The sequence below is a fragment of the Marmota monax genome, unplaced genomic scaffold (assembly GCF_021218885.2).
Source record: "Marmota monax isolate L192 unplaced genomic scaffold, Marmota_monax_Labrador192_F-V1.1 WCK01_AAM20220418_F8-fsc00010, whole genome shotgun sequence".
Classification (NCBI taxonomy): domain Eukaryota; kingdom Metazoa; phylum Chordata; class Mammalia; order Rodentia; family Sciuridae; genus Marmota; species Marmota monax.
In genome coordinates, this window is record NW_026692321.1 from 16,931,227 (window position 1) to 16,941,829 (window position 10,603).

Sequence of the window (10,603 nt, forward strand, 5' to 3'; positions counted from 1 at the left end):
CCATGTAACATGAAAACTGCTTATGTTCTTAGAATTTAAATGTGTATATTTATCATTATGAGAAAAACAGTAGCAAAAAAGCAATAGTTATCAAGTGCCAAGCCCTTGCTATCACTGATAACACCATTATGAGGGCCACCCTAGGAGGGTCTCCAGACCTTAAGCATTCACTAATTGTTAAGACTGACCCAAGATAAATCACACTTTTTAAAGGAAGCCTCACTAAATATTTTCATAGGCCCTTGGGAATGTTAAAAACAAATTTTTGAGACTTAATTGAATTTTATTTCAGAAAAGAAAGGCAAGATTAATAGTGCCCCTCACTCAGACAGTAGTAGAGCAGCAGTCCTCGTTAACCTAACCAATGAACAGGCCTGATTATTACTATTATATTTATTATGATATGGTCATATCAAACATATTGCCTATTCATCCTTACTACAACAAAGACAAGTATTATTATGATATCACTTTTTTATTCCAGAACTGGAGATTGAACCCAGGGCCTCACACATGATAAGCAAGTGTTCCATCAGTGACCTACATCCCAGCAATTTTAAATTTTGAGACAGGGTCTGGCTAAGTTGCCAACACCACTCAAACTTGTGATCCTCTTGCCTCTGCCTCCCTAAGTAGCTGGGATTACAGGCATGTGTCACCACACCTGGCTGAAATCTTCACTTTCTAAAGAAAAAACCTGAGATTTAGTGAAATTGTTATACTTACAAAGTTAATAGGCTGAGCTGGAACTAAAATCCCAGTTAGTAAAACCCACTGTTCCTTACTACAATGTTACATTGTAATATGTATACAATATATACATAGATACAAACAAACAAAAAAGACTCAGGAAAGGGGACACCAAAACATAATTGTCAGTGGATGATAGATTTGGAATGACTTTTTTTTTTTTTTTAACTATCTTGCAAAGTTTCAACAACTGGCATGTATTGCTTTCATAAAAGTGTTTAAGTTACATATGAGAAACAAAGTTAAATTTAAAGGGGAAAAAAGATTTATAAAGGAATTGAATTTACCCTAAATGACAATTACATTGTTAATATGTATTAAGTGCTCATTTATTCTTCTTCACCACCAGCAATAAGTATATCTCAAAATTAAATTAGCAAATTAAGAGAACATCTCTTATCAAAGCCAGAACAGAAGTCAGAAACAAAACAGGCTGGGGAGAAAAAGAGTTGAGGTCTAATCAAATGTGTTCACAGCCTGGAAAAAGATAGGAAAGGAACTTGAAGTCTCCAAAGATTAAAAACTCAGGGCTTGTTCTCTGGGACTTCTGGTGAAGGCTTCTAGTGGACTAGCCTATCAATTCATCAAACTTCCCAATGCTTTTCAGAATCTTACCAAGATGAGGTCAGAACTCTCCCTCCAACTTCTCCCATTACATTAATAAAGGGGGGAATCAGAAGAGATATTTAAAGCTGTTTAATGGGAGTACAGATATACAACCTAGAAGATTCAAACATTCTGAACTGTAAAAAATATACTGGGGTCAAAGGATTTATTCCTTAGACTTTCCCACAGGCAAGGTTAGTAATCCTCTAAATTATTTTAAACAACCTCCCAGAACTTGTTTTCACTCAAGTTTAGTCTCTGGGCTTCTTCCTCTTTCCCTTCTCCCCCACTAGCCTGCAAAGCCCAGTTTCAATATTATTTCCTCAGTGTAAGTCTTTCTACTTATATACTAAGATGGTTGATTCACTTCTTGACATCACCAGCATCACCATGAGCACTCAAATCAACAAATTTTTACTGTGTCATCAGAGGTATAAGAGAAGGGAATGCAGAAGAAGAATAAGACCTAAAGTTATAATTCCATATAACTGCTATAATTATGAAGGATAGAAAAAGGACACCTTAGGAAAGTACAAAATTATTAGATGAACAATCCCCAAGGAAATGACTCCTAAACTGAGTGACAAAAGACTTAACAACAGGTATCCAGTAGCTGGCTATAAGAAGGAAGGAGATTTTTAGGAATTGGGAAGAAAAATGGCCAACAGCACAGAGAAAGTCTGACAATTTAAAAGACAATGTCAAAGGACTTTGTAAATGGGGCTACTCTAGCACTACCTCATAGGAAAAATTGTAAAAATTAAATGAATAAATGTAAAACAATTAGCATATATTAACATAAGAAGTATTATACAGGGTTGGGGTAGTAGCTCAGTGGTAGAGCACTTACCTAGCACTTAATGAAGCATTAGGTTCAATCCTCAGCACCACATAAAAATAAATAAAATAAAGGTATTATGTCCATCTATAATTTAAAAAAATTTTTTTAAAGAAGTACTATATAAATGTTAGCTATTATTATTTTTTAAATTCACACACACACACTCACCCCCAAAAAAAGAACTAAGAAACAAATTGGGGGTAGGAGGATAATACCTATACCTTAGAGGTTTTACTCTTAATATATAAAGAATTCTTAGGGGCTAGGGATATAGCACTTGCCTATCATGTGCCAGGCCCTAAGTTTGATTCCCAACACCATAAAAACAACAAAAAAATCTTAGAAATAAATGAAATAAGCATGTCAGTGAAAAAAAGAAAAAGGCAGAGATCAGTATTTCTCAAGAAAAATGAAAAAAATCAGAACCTTTTTTAATTACTCAGAGAGAAATTCAAAAAAGGTAGTCAAAACTGGATTTTTTTAAGTCAATGTTTCCACGGATATGGGGAAACAAGACTGGTTTTACTCATACTTTGATACTGATGAATTTTTCTGAAAGACAACTCAGTGATATATTTACATGGGCCTTAGAGATACCCATACCTTTTAATCCAATATTTCCACTACTAGAAATTTATTATAAGGAATTAATCACAAGTGTGAACGCAAATACAGCTACAAGGACATTGAATATGGCATAATTTAAAATAACAAAAAATAGAAACTACCTTAATATTAGATGAACAATATAGTAAAGCACAGTATCAAAGTCAGACTGAGATCATATCCTAGATCTACCAATCACTAGCTGTGTGATCTTAGGCAAATTATTAAACCTATCCTTGCTCAATTTTCCCAAGTGTAAAGTAAGTAACAGAACACCTGCTACAGAGAAGCTAAAGACTAAAAGAGTAAAAATACATATAGTATCTCAAAAAAATAACTAGGATATACTAAATACTTACTAAATGTTAGATATTATAAATATTCAGTAGTAGCAGGGTCATATCATAAAGCCAATAAATATATACTGTGAGCTAGGCATGGTGGTGAACACCTGTAATCCCAGCAACTCAGGAGGCTGAGGCAGGAGGATCAAAAGTTTGGGATTAGTCTCAGCAACTGAGTGAGACTATCTCAAAAAAATAAAAAGGGCTGGAGATGTGGCTCCAGTGGTAAAGCACCGCTGGGTTCAATACCCAGTACCAAAAAAAAAAAAGGATATTGTAGATACATATATAGTGAAATAGAACAATGTTTTGATAATGCCAATAAGCTAAAAAGTAAATTACACAACAGGTGAGGGATGTCGCTCAATGGTATAGTACTTGCCTAGCATGTTTAAGACCCTGGGTACAATCCCCAAAACTGCCCCCCCCCAAAAAAATAGTAAGCTACATAAGAGAATACATGATATAATTCATTCTATCATCTGCAAAGAAAAAATCATAAAGGAGATCTATCAAAATATTAACAATGCTCACTGGGTTCGGTGGTACATGCCTGTAATCCCAGCAACTTAGGAGACTGAGTCAGGAGGATTGAAAGTTCAAAGCCAGCCTCAGCAACTTGGTGAGGTGCTAAGCAACGCAGTGAGAACCTGTCTCTAAATAAAATACAAACAAGGGATTGGGGTGTGGCTCAGTGGTTAAGTGCCCCTGAGTTCAATCCCTGGTACCAAAACAAATAAAATAAAATAATAATGGTTATCTTTAGGTAATATGATTATTCCTGACTATTATGCTCTTTAAATTTTTCTACAGCTTTCCAATTTTCTACACAGAACATTTATTATTCAGCACCATAAAAAATAGTACACATAAAAAATCAATAGAATTTTAAAACAAACACAATACAGCACTTTTAGGAAAAATCAAAATAAAGCATCTATTTTAAACCATTTGAAAAATCTCTGTTCTAGGCTCACAATGTGCCTGGAGATTTTCTTTCTTTCTTTCTTCCACCTGGCTTAAGTGAATAGAAAAATGAAATATTCAGTGATCTGTGGGGCACAAACCAAATAATACTACTAAAATAATAAACATTTATCTTAAATGCAGTATTCTGAAATACTGTTAAGTTTCTGATTTTACACTAAGGATACCCTTTACTCATAAAATATCCATAATAATCCTTTAATTTTGAATTCCTAATTTTTATGGCAACAAAAAGCTTCAATCAATCACTTCCCTTACTTAGACACACTCCCTACCACACTTCCCACTTATTTTCTCCATGGCACTTAGCAATTCTAATTTCTATACACATTATTGTCTCTGTTCCCTTTGTTGAATGTAAGTACCACTACAGCAGAGTTTTCTGTATATTCTGTTCACTGGTTACAGGATTAGTGTTTGGACCAGTTTCTAACACATGAGCATTCGGTTTTTGCTAAATGAGAGAATGAACAAATGAATTCCACACCATGAATTATAAGTAACTTCTGTTGATCTTAACTTTTAAAGAGGAAAGAAAGTAATTGGGAATAAAGAAAGTTAAAGCAGAAAGGGGAGAAATACTTTTTTTTTAAGAGAGAGAGAGAATTTTGTTAATATTTATTTTTTAGTTATCGGCGGACACAACATCTTTGTTTGTATGTGGTGCTGAGGATGGAACCCGGCGGGCCGCACACATGCCCGGCGAGTGCCCTACCACTTGAGCCACATCCCCAGCCCTTTTTTTTGTTGTTGTTAATCAGTGAAGATAAAGATGAGAAAAAGTAACCTCGTGAAAAGAACAAGATTAACAATGGATTTAAGAGTAAGCTGCAGCATGTGCTCTTTCAAAATGCAAATTACCCCATGTTATAAAGACCATAAAGCTCAGGTACTGGAGAGGTTTGGAGTTACAGGGTATCTAATCTAAATGGCTCTTTCCATCCCAATCATCCAAGTTACTCAGCTCTCTGGAACACAGTGGAACCCTAAGAGTAGGAACCAGGATGCTGAAAGAAGAAGGTAAAAACTTTAAGTAAGAATCAATGGAATGAGAACCAGACATGCTGGGAATGATGGAAGGACAGGGAATGCCTTCCAATATAGATTGTCTCTGCAGCAAGACAAAAATCCATTTATAAGCATTTCACTAGAACTTTAGCAAAGGAAAACCTAAAATGCTTCTAGTAAGAAGGCTTTTCTTCTATCACTTGGATTTTCAGGACTTAATTTAAAAGATTAAAGAAGGAATGCTACATTTGCATTCCCAATCCATCCATATCACTCCCAACAAATTTCATTAATCTTTGAAGTTCTTACTTAAACTCCCTAAAAGTGTTTCAAGTTTACTAAAAAGTAAAGGCACCAATGTCATATAAGTTGGGAGATTTATTAACTTCAATTTCTCAATTCTTATATTCAAGTGGTCATTTTACAAGCTCCACAAGGCATATTAGATGGAAGACTGAGGAAGAAGGGGTAGTAGTGTGGTTAAGTGTCCAAATATGGCAGTGCTTCAGCAAAAATGAAATTGCAAAGCAGAGGTTACCAGGGCCCTCCTAAAGGTCAGTGGAAACCCAGCCAGCTCCTTATCTATTTGGATACTATGCGCAATTTGATACTATTCTTTCCCAACATCAATCTCTCTAATCAAGTCCTCTTTTCACCTGAATTTAAAGATTTTCAAGTGATAATCCAAAGTAATAGAAATTAAAGGGACTAAATGGGCAGATGCTTTGTTGGGTGTTAGGAGATGGGAATATGTGTCAGTTCTTCTACTCTATTTTCCAGACTTCCTATATGGATTATTTTGATAAGATTAAAATGAAGGGCAAAAAGCTAATTTCTTTCCCAGTTACTAAAACAAAGATCCCTTCCTCCCCCAAACAAAGAAATAAGCTAAATTAGTTCGAAATTTCTGACTGAGCAAGTTGGAATAATAACAGGTAACATTACCCACTGACACTAAGCAGCAGTCACTCTACTAAGCCCATTACGTACAGCACTGATATGAGTTCTATCCCCATTTCACAGATGTGGAAACAGTAACTTAGAGAATTAGAGTAATTTGCCCAAGGTCATACAGTTATTTAGTACTGGGGATAGGGGTAGGAGGTCTAATTTGAGAGCCTGTATTCTCATCTAGTATAGTTATGATGACAATATGCAAAATTTTTATTAAACTACATATACTTTTTCTAAAATAAACATACATTCACAAATAAAAGAATCCAGAAAACATAAAACAGTTGGTTAAATAAGACAAGTTAAATGTCTACCAGCTGGAAGTAGACCCCTAAATGTCTACACCATAATCACTACTGAGTTAGCTTCACAGTAAACAACTAAATTATTCAGTGTTCTGATGTAGTTGTAAAATTCTTTTTAGTTGAATCTCTCAAAATGCTACTATACATTCTTCAAATGAAATAGGCTGCCCTCTTAGGAATTGTGAAAATACATTAATTCTTGATGTATTCACTGTCCTAGTTCTGTTCAGTTTCCTCCCTTCCTCCCCAACTTCCGCTCTGCCTTCATATCCTTTAAGACCAGTTAAGTTCCTCTTTCTTAAGAATATCTATCTATATGCATGCTTTACCCAAGAGAACGCAAACATTAGTGTCTGTGCTCAATAACTATAGGGTGATACAAACTTAAAAAATGAACTCAAGCAGAAAAAGAGCATTTCTAATGCATCTTCTGCTTTAGATCTATGCAACTACAGAACTAATTCTAAACATTCTTATTTTTCTGCTTTATACTTGGAATCCTGTCTTTCACAATTTCTTGGCCTATTTTTCAAAATATTTTTTCCACAAACTTTCCCATAAATGAGAAATTTTAAAAACAGGCCAGGAGTGGTGGCATACTCCTATAATCCCAGTAGCTTGGGAGGCTGAAGCAGGAGAATTGCAAATTCAAAGCCAGCTTCAGCAATTTAGCGAGGCCCTAAATGACTCAGATAGACCCTGTCTCAAAATAAAATTAAAAATAAGGCTGAGAATGTGGCTCAGTGGTTAAGTACCTTGGGTTCAATCATCAATACCAAAAACTAAAAAGTGAAACAAGGAAATGTACTGTTAAATGGTAGTATATCACATTTTAGTAATGTAAATAACTTATTCTAAATCATTTCTAAAATTTAAATGTTTTATAAGTACAGTGTATAAAAAATTTTGGTTATTTATCAATACCTAGTATGTACTTTCATTCATTCACTAAATAAATAATTATTTAATGCCCATATAACTTTTTTTTCCCTGAACCAAGATGAGTGGACACAGGTGCTGAAGGATCCTGGCTTGAAATCTAGCTCTTGTACTTAGAAGCTCAGAGATGTAGTCAGTTAAACTCCAGGTTAACATTTCATTTATTTATTTGATGGGAGGACAATAATTACTTCTAGGGTCTTGATGAGTTTAAATAATTATGTAAAAAATAGCACAGGGCCTAAAATTAGTAAGTACTTTAAAAATGACAACCACAATAGACACCTTATAATACTTAAGATATAGTTGAAAGAGATGGCTGATAAATGTTCTCTTATTAAAAAGATAGAAAATTGTGAAACACTATATTAAAGATATATTAAAACTAAAAATCCAAGGGATGTGGAGGCCTACACATGTAATCCAGCCACTCAGGAGGCAAGAGGACTGCAAATTCAAGGCCAGTCTCAGCAACTTGGTGAGAACCTGTCTGGACCTCGGGAGGGCCTAGGGATGTAGCTCAGCGGCAGAATGCCCCTGGTTTTGATCCCCAGTTATCTTTCTCCAAACGTGTATTCGTGTATACACAGAGAATGCTAAAAATCCTAAGGTTATGTAAGAAATTTTCCACTTTTTAAAGAGAGATATACTAACTACATAGGTTAAAAGATAAAAATAGGAAAACATGAAAAAGATGGATAAAGAAAACCCTGAAAGCTGTCAAGCATGGGTAATTAGTGTATTCTATTTTTGTGAAAATACAAAAAATTTAAGCCATAAATCCCCAGAATGAGCCTAACATATTTCCTCATATTCGGGAGAAATCAGGATTTGAACCTTGAGATGTGTTGAACTAACAATGGTACTCAATAATTTAATACTGGTCAAGTTTTCTCAAACCAGTCTACTTTTCAATATAAAAGTGAACACAGGGAATACTTACTGAATGTATTAAACGGTAAAAAATGCAAGCTTTTCAGCTGCTTGTTAGTACTACAGCAGCAATACACATCCCCTAACCCCAGCGTTCTTCAAAAATACTTTCACTTTAAAAATTTAAGGCAATCACAGACACGGCCTCCAAACCTAAAGGTGAGCACATCAGAGTTGCCACTAACTTCAAATTGTGAAGGACTCCATTATTAATTCGTATAAAGATTTTGTGTGATGTTTCTCGGTTGCCTCTAGGTCTTATTTTTCACTTTTTTTTTTTTTTAGATGTATCGCTGCATAACAATACAGTACTACCCGCACGCACGGAGAGAGTGGCCATTAATTTCTTTGAGAGGCTTAAGAAGCTTAACGTACAGTCCTGGTACCTAAATTAAGCTGACTAACAACACAAAATTTCAAGTCACACCTTGCCTATCTCTGCGCAAGCAAGTCAACACTAGTAAAACAGACCAGGAGCACGGAGTAAAGCCCTAATCTCTGTGCTAACCTTAATTCCTATCGTCAAGAGGTCGGCTCTGTCAAAAATATTCTTAACTCACTATGAATCTGCGTTTCAAGTGAAGCCTACTAGCTCTCGGCAATAGTTCAGCAACAAAGCACAAGATCCATAAATCCAATAGAGCCTATTTCTGCAGAACGAAAGCCCTCTGCAGTTTCAGTCTCGGTTTACCCATTCATTATGCACAGGCAGGCGTCGTTCTCGTTTTTATGAGCAATAAACTTTATTCTGGCTTCAGAGATCACACCTCTCCGCGCCCCGGGCAGACCCTGGAACTCAGCAACGCCCAAGTCAGATTTTCACCTTCCCCAACTTTGATCCCGGCGAGAGAGGACGCCCAGCATCCTCCTGTCGTCCTCCCGTGACTCGGGCCACTTTGACGCAAAGGGATGCGGCTCACCTGACACTCTGCACCAACCACTACCAAAGGGGAAAACCCACTCCGCCAAAATAAAATGGGTCCCCGAGGAAGCGTGCGGGTGCCCCTAAGCCGGTCTTCTGCCTCCGCCCCGAAGCCGGGGGGGCCACGCCGCCCAGGCCCCTAGCGGCCTCCGCCACCTGCCCGACGAGGCCGCGCGCGGCTGGGGCCCGGCGCGCCGCAGGGAGCAGGCTGCGGGTCCCGGCCGGCCCGGCGTCCGCCCGGCGGCGCGGGGGCAGGAACCCGGGGCCGAAGGTTTCCGCCCGGCGCGGCCAACCCGGCAGGGGCCTAGCGCGGGGGCCGCCCGGGCTCCCGACCCCCGCCCCGGCCATCCGGGACGCGAGCCGCCACAGCCCGGCCCGCCAAGCTACGGGCGGCGGCGGTGGCGGCGGCGCCCGCACCTGCCCCGCGCCCTGCGGCAGCCCGGGTGAGCGGCTTCACCCACCTGGCGTCCCCGCCGCGTCTGCACGTCAGGCGCGACCCCGCGCTCCTCAGCACTCCCGGCGCGGGTGCGGGCGGGCGCGGGGAGACCCTGCTCGGCCGCCGCCCGGTGGGTCGTAAGGCCGCCGCCCGCGAACCTGTTGCGCAGCCTGTCACGGCCGCTCGGCTCCGCCGGCGCCGCCTCAGCCCCACAACAACATGGCGGCCGCGGCCTCCGCAGGAAGCCGGGGGGCGGGGAGGCGGGCGCCGGGCCGGGCAGCCGATGGCCCGCCCGCCGGGCACTGCGGGGCACCGGCTCCCCACCCTCGGGAGCCCCACGCGGCCGGCGCGGCTCCTCACCCCCGGAGCCCCGAGGCGCCGGACCCCGCGGGCCTTGCCCGAAGTCTCCTCTGTCCTCCGAGAGGCTACGAAGCCCCGGACCTGGCAGCCCTTCCTGGAGCTGCGACGACCCACCTGGCTCCTCCTCCCCGAGGTGACATGCTGAGGTTGGGTGGTGCGTTTCCTGCCACAGTGGACCCCAGGGTTTCGGAAAGGGCCAGGCGGTGCCCAGCTCGTCCCTTTCTCTCTACGTGGGACGCTCCTTGGAGCCTTCGCACGCACGGAAGGTCTCGCCACGGATCCGGGGACACCGATGCCCTGGGAATTGGGGCACGGGCGTTGGCAAGAGGTTGCTCCCACCCTTGGTCACGGGACCATTCCGGGCCTCTGGAACCCGTCCCAGGCACCGCTGCAGGACTTCACCGTATCCAAGCATCACCCATTCCCCTTCCCTCACCCTCTTTCCTAACTCACAGAAAGGGCCGACGAGGAGAACCCTCTACCCCACTCACTCTAGCAACTCCCCGTGTACTCTGACCCAGCTCCAGAAGACTGTCTCCCTCAGACCCTTCTGCCCGCAGGAGCTAAGTAGCTTACCCATCCCACAGCCACCGGACGGTGACTCTCAAACTC

General features: G+C 40.6%; 1 protein-coding gene across 5 annotated transcripts in view; it reads right to left on the reverse strand.

The window, feature by feature from the left end:
* Itsn2 (intersectin 2) overlaps positions 1-10,295 on the reverse strand; it is a 126,669-nt gene extending 116,374 nt beyond the window's left edge. Inside the window, exon 1 of one of the 5 annotated variants that reach the window (XM_046441363.2) lies at positions 10,106-10,295. The gene's annotated coding sequence lies outside the window, so the exon portion shown is untranslated. The other 4 variants (XM_046441362.2, XM_046441361.2, XM_058578388.1 and 1 more) reach the window with 4 other exon arrangements.
* Between the last annotated feature and the right edge of the window lie 308 nt (positions 10,296-10,603).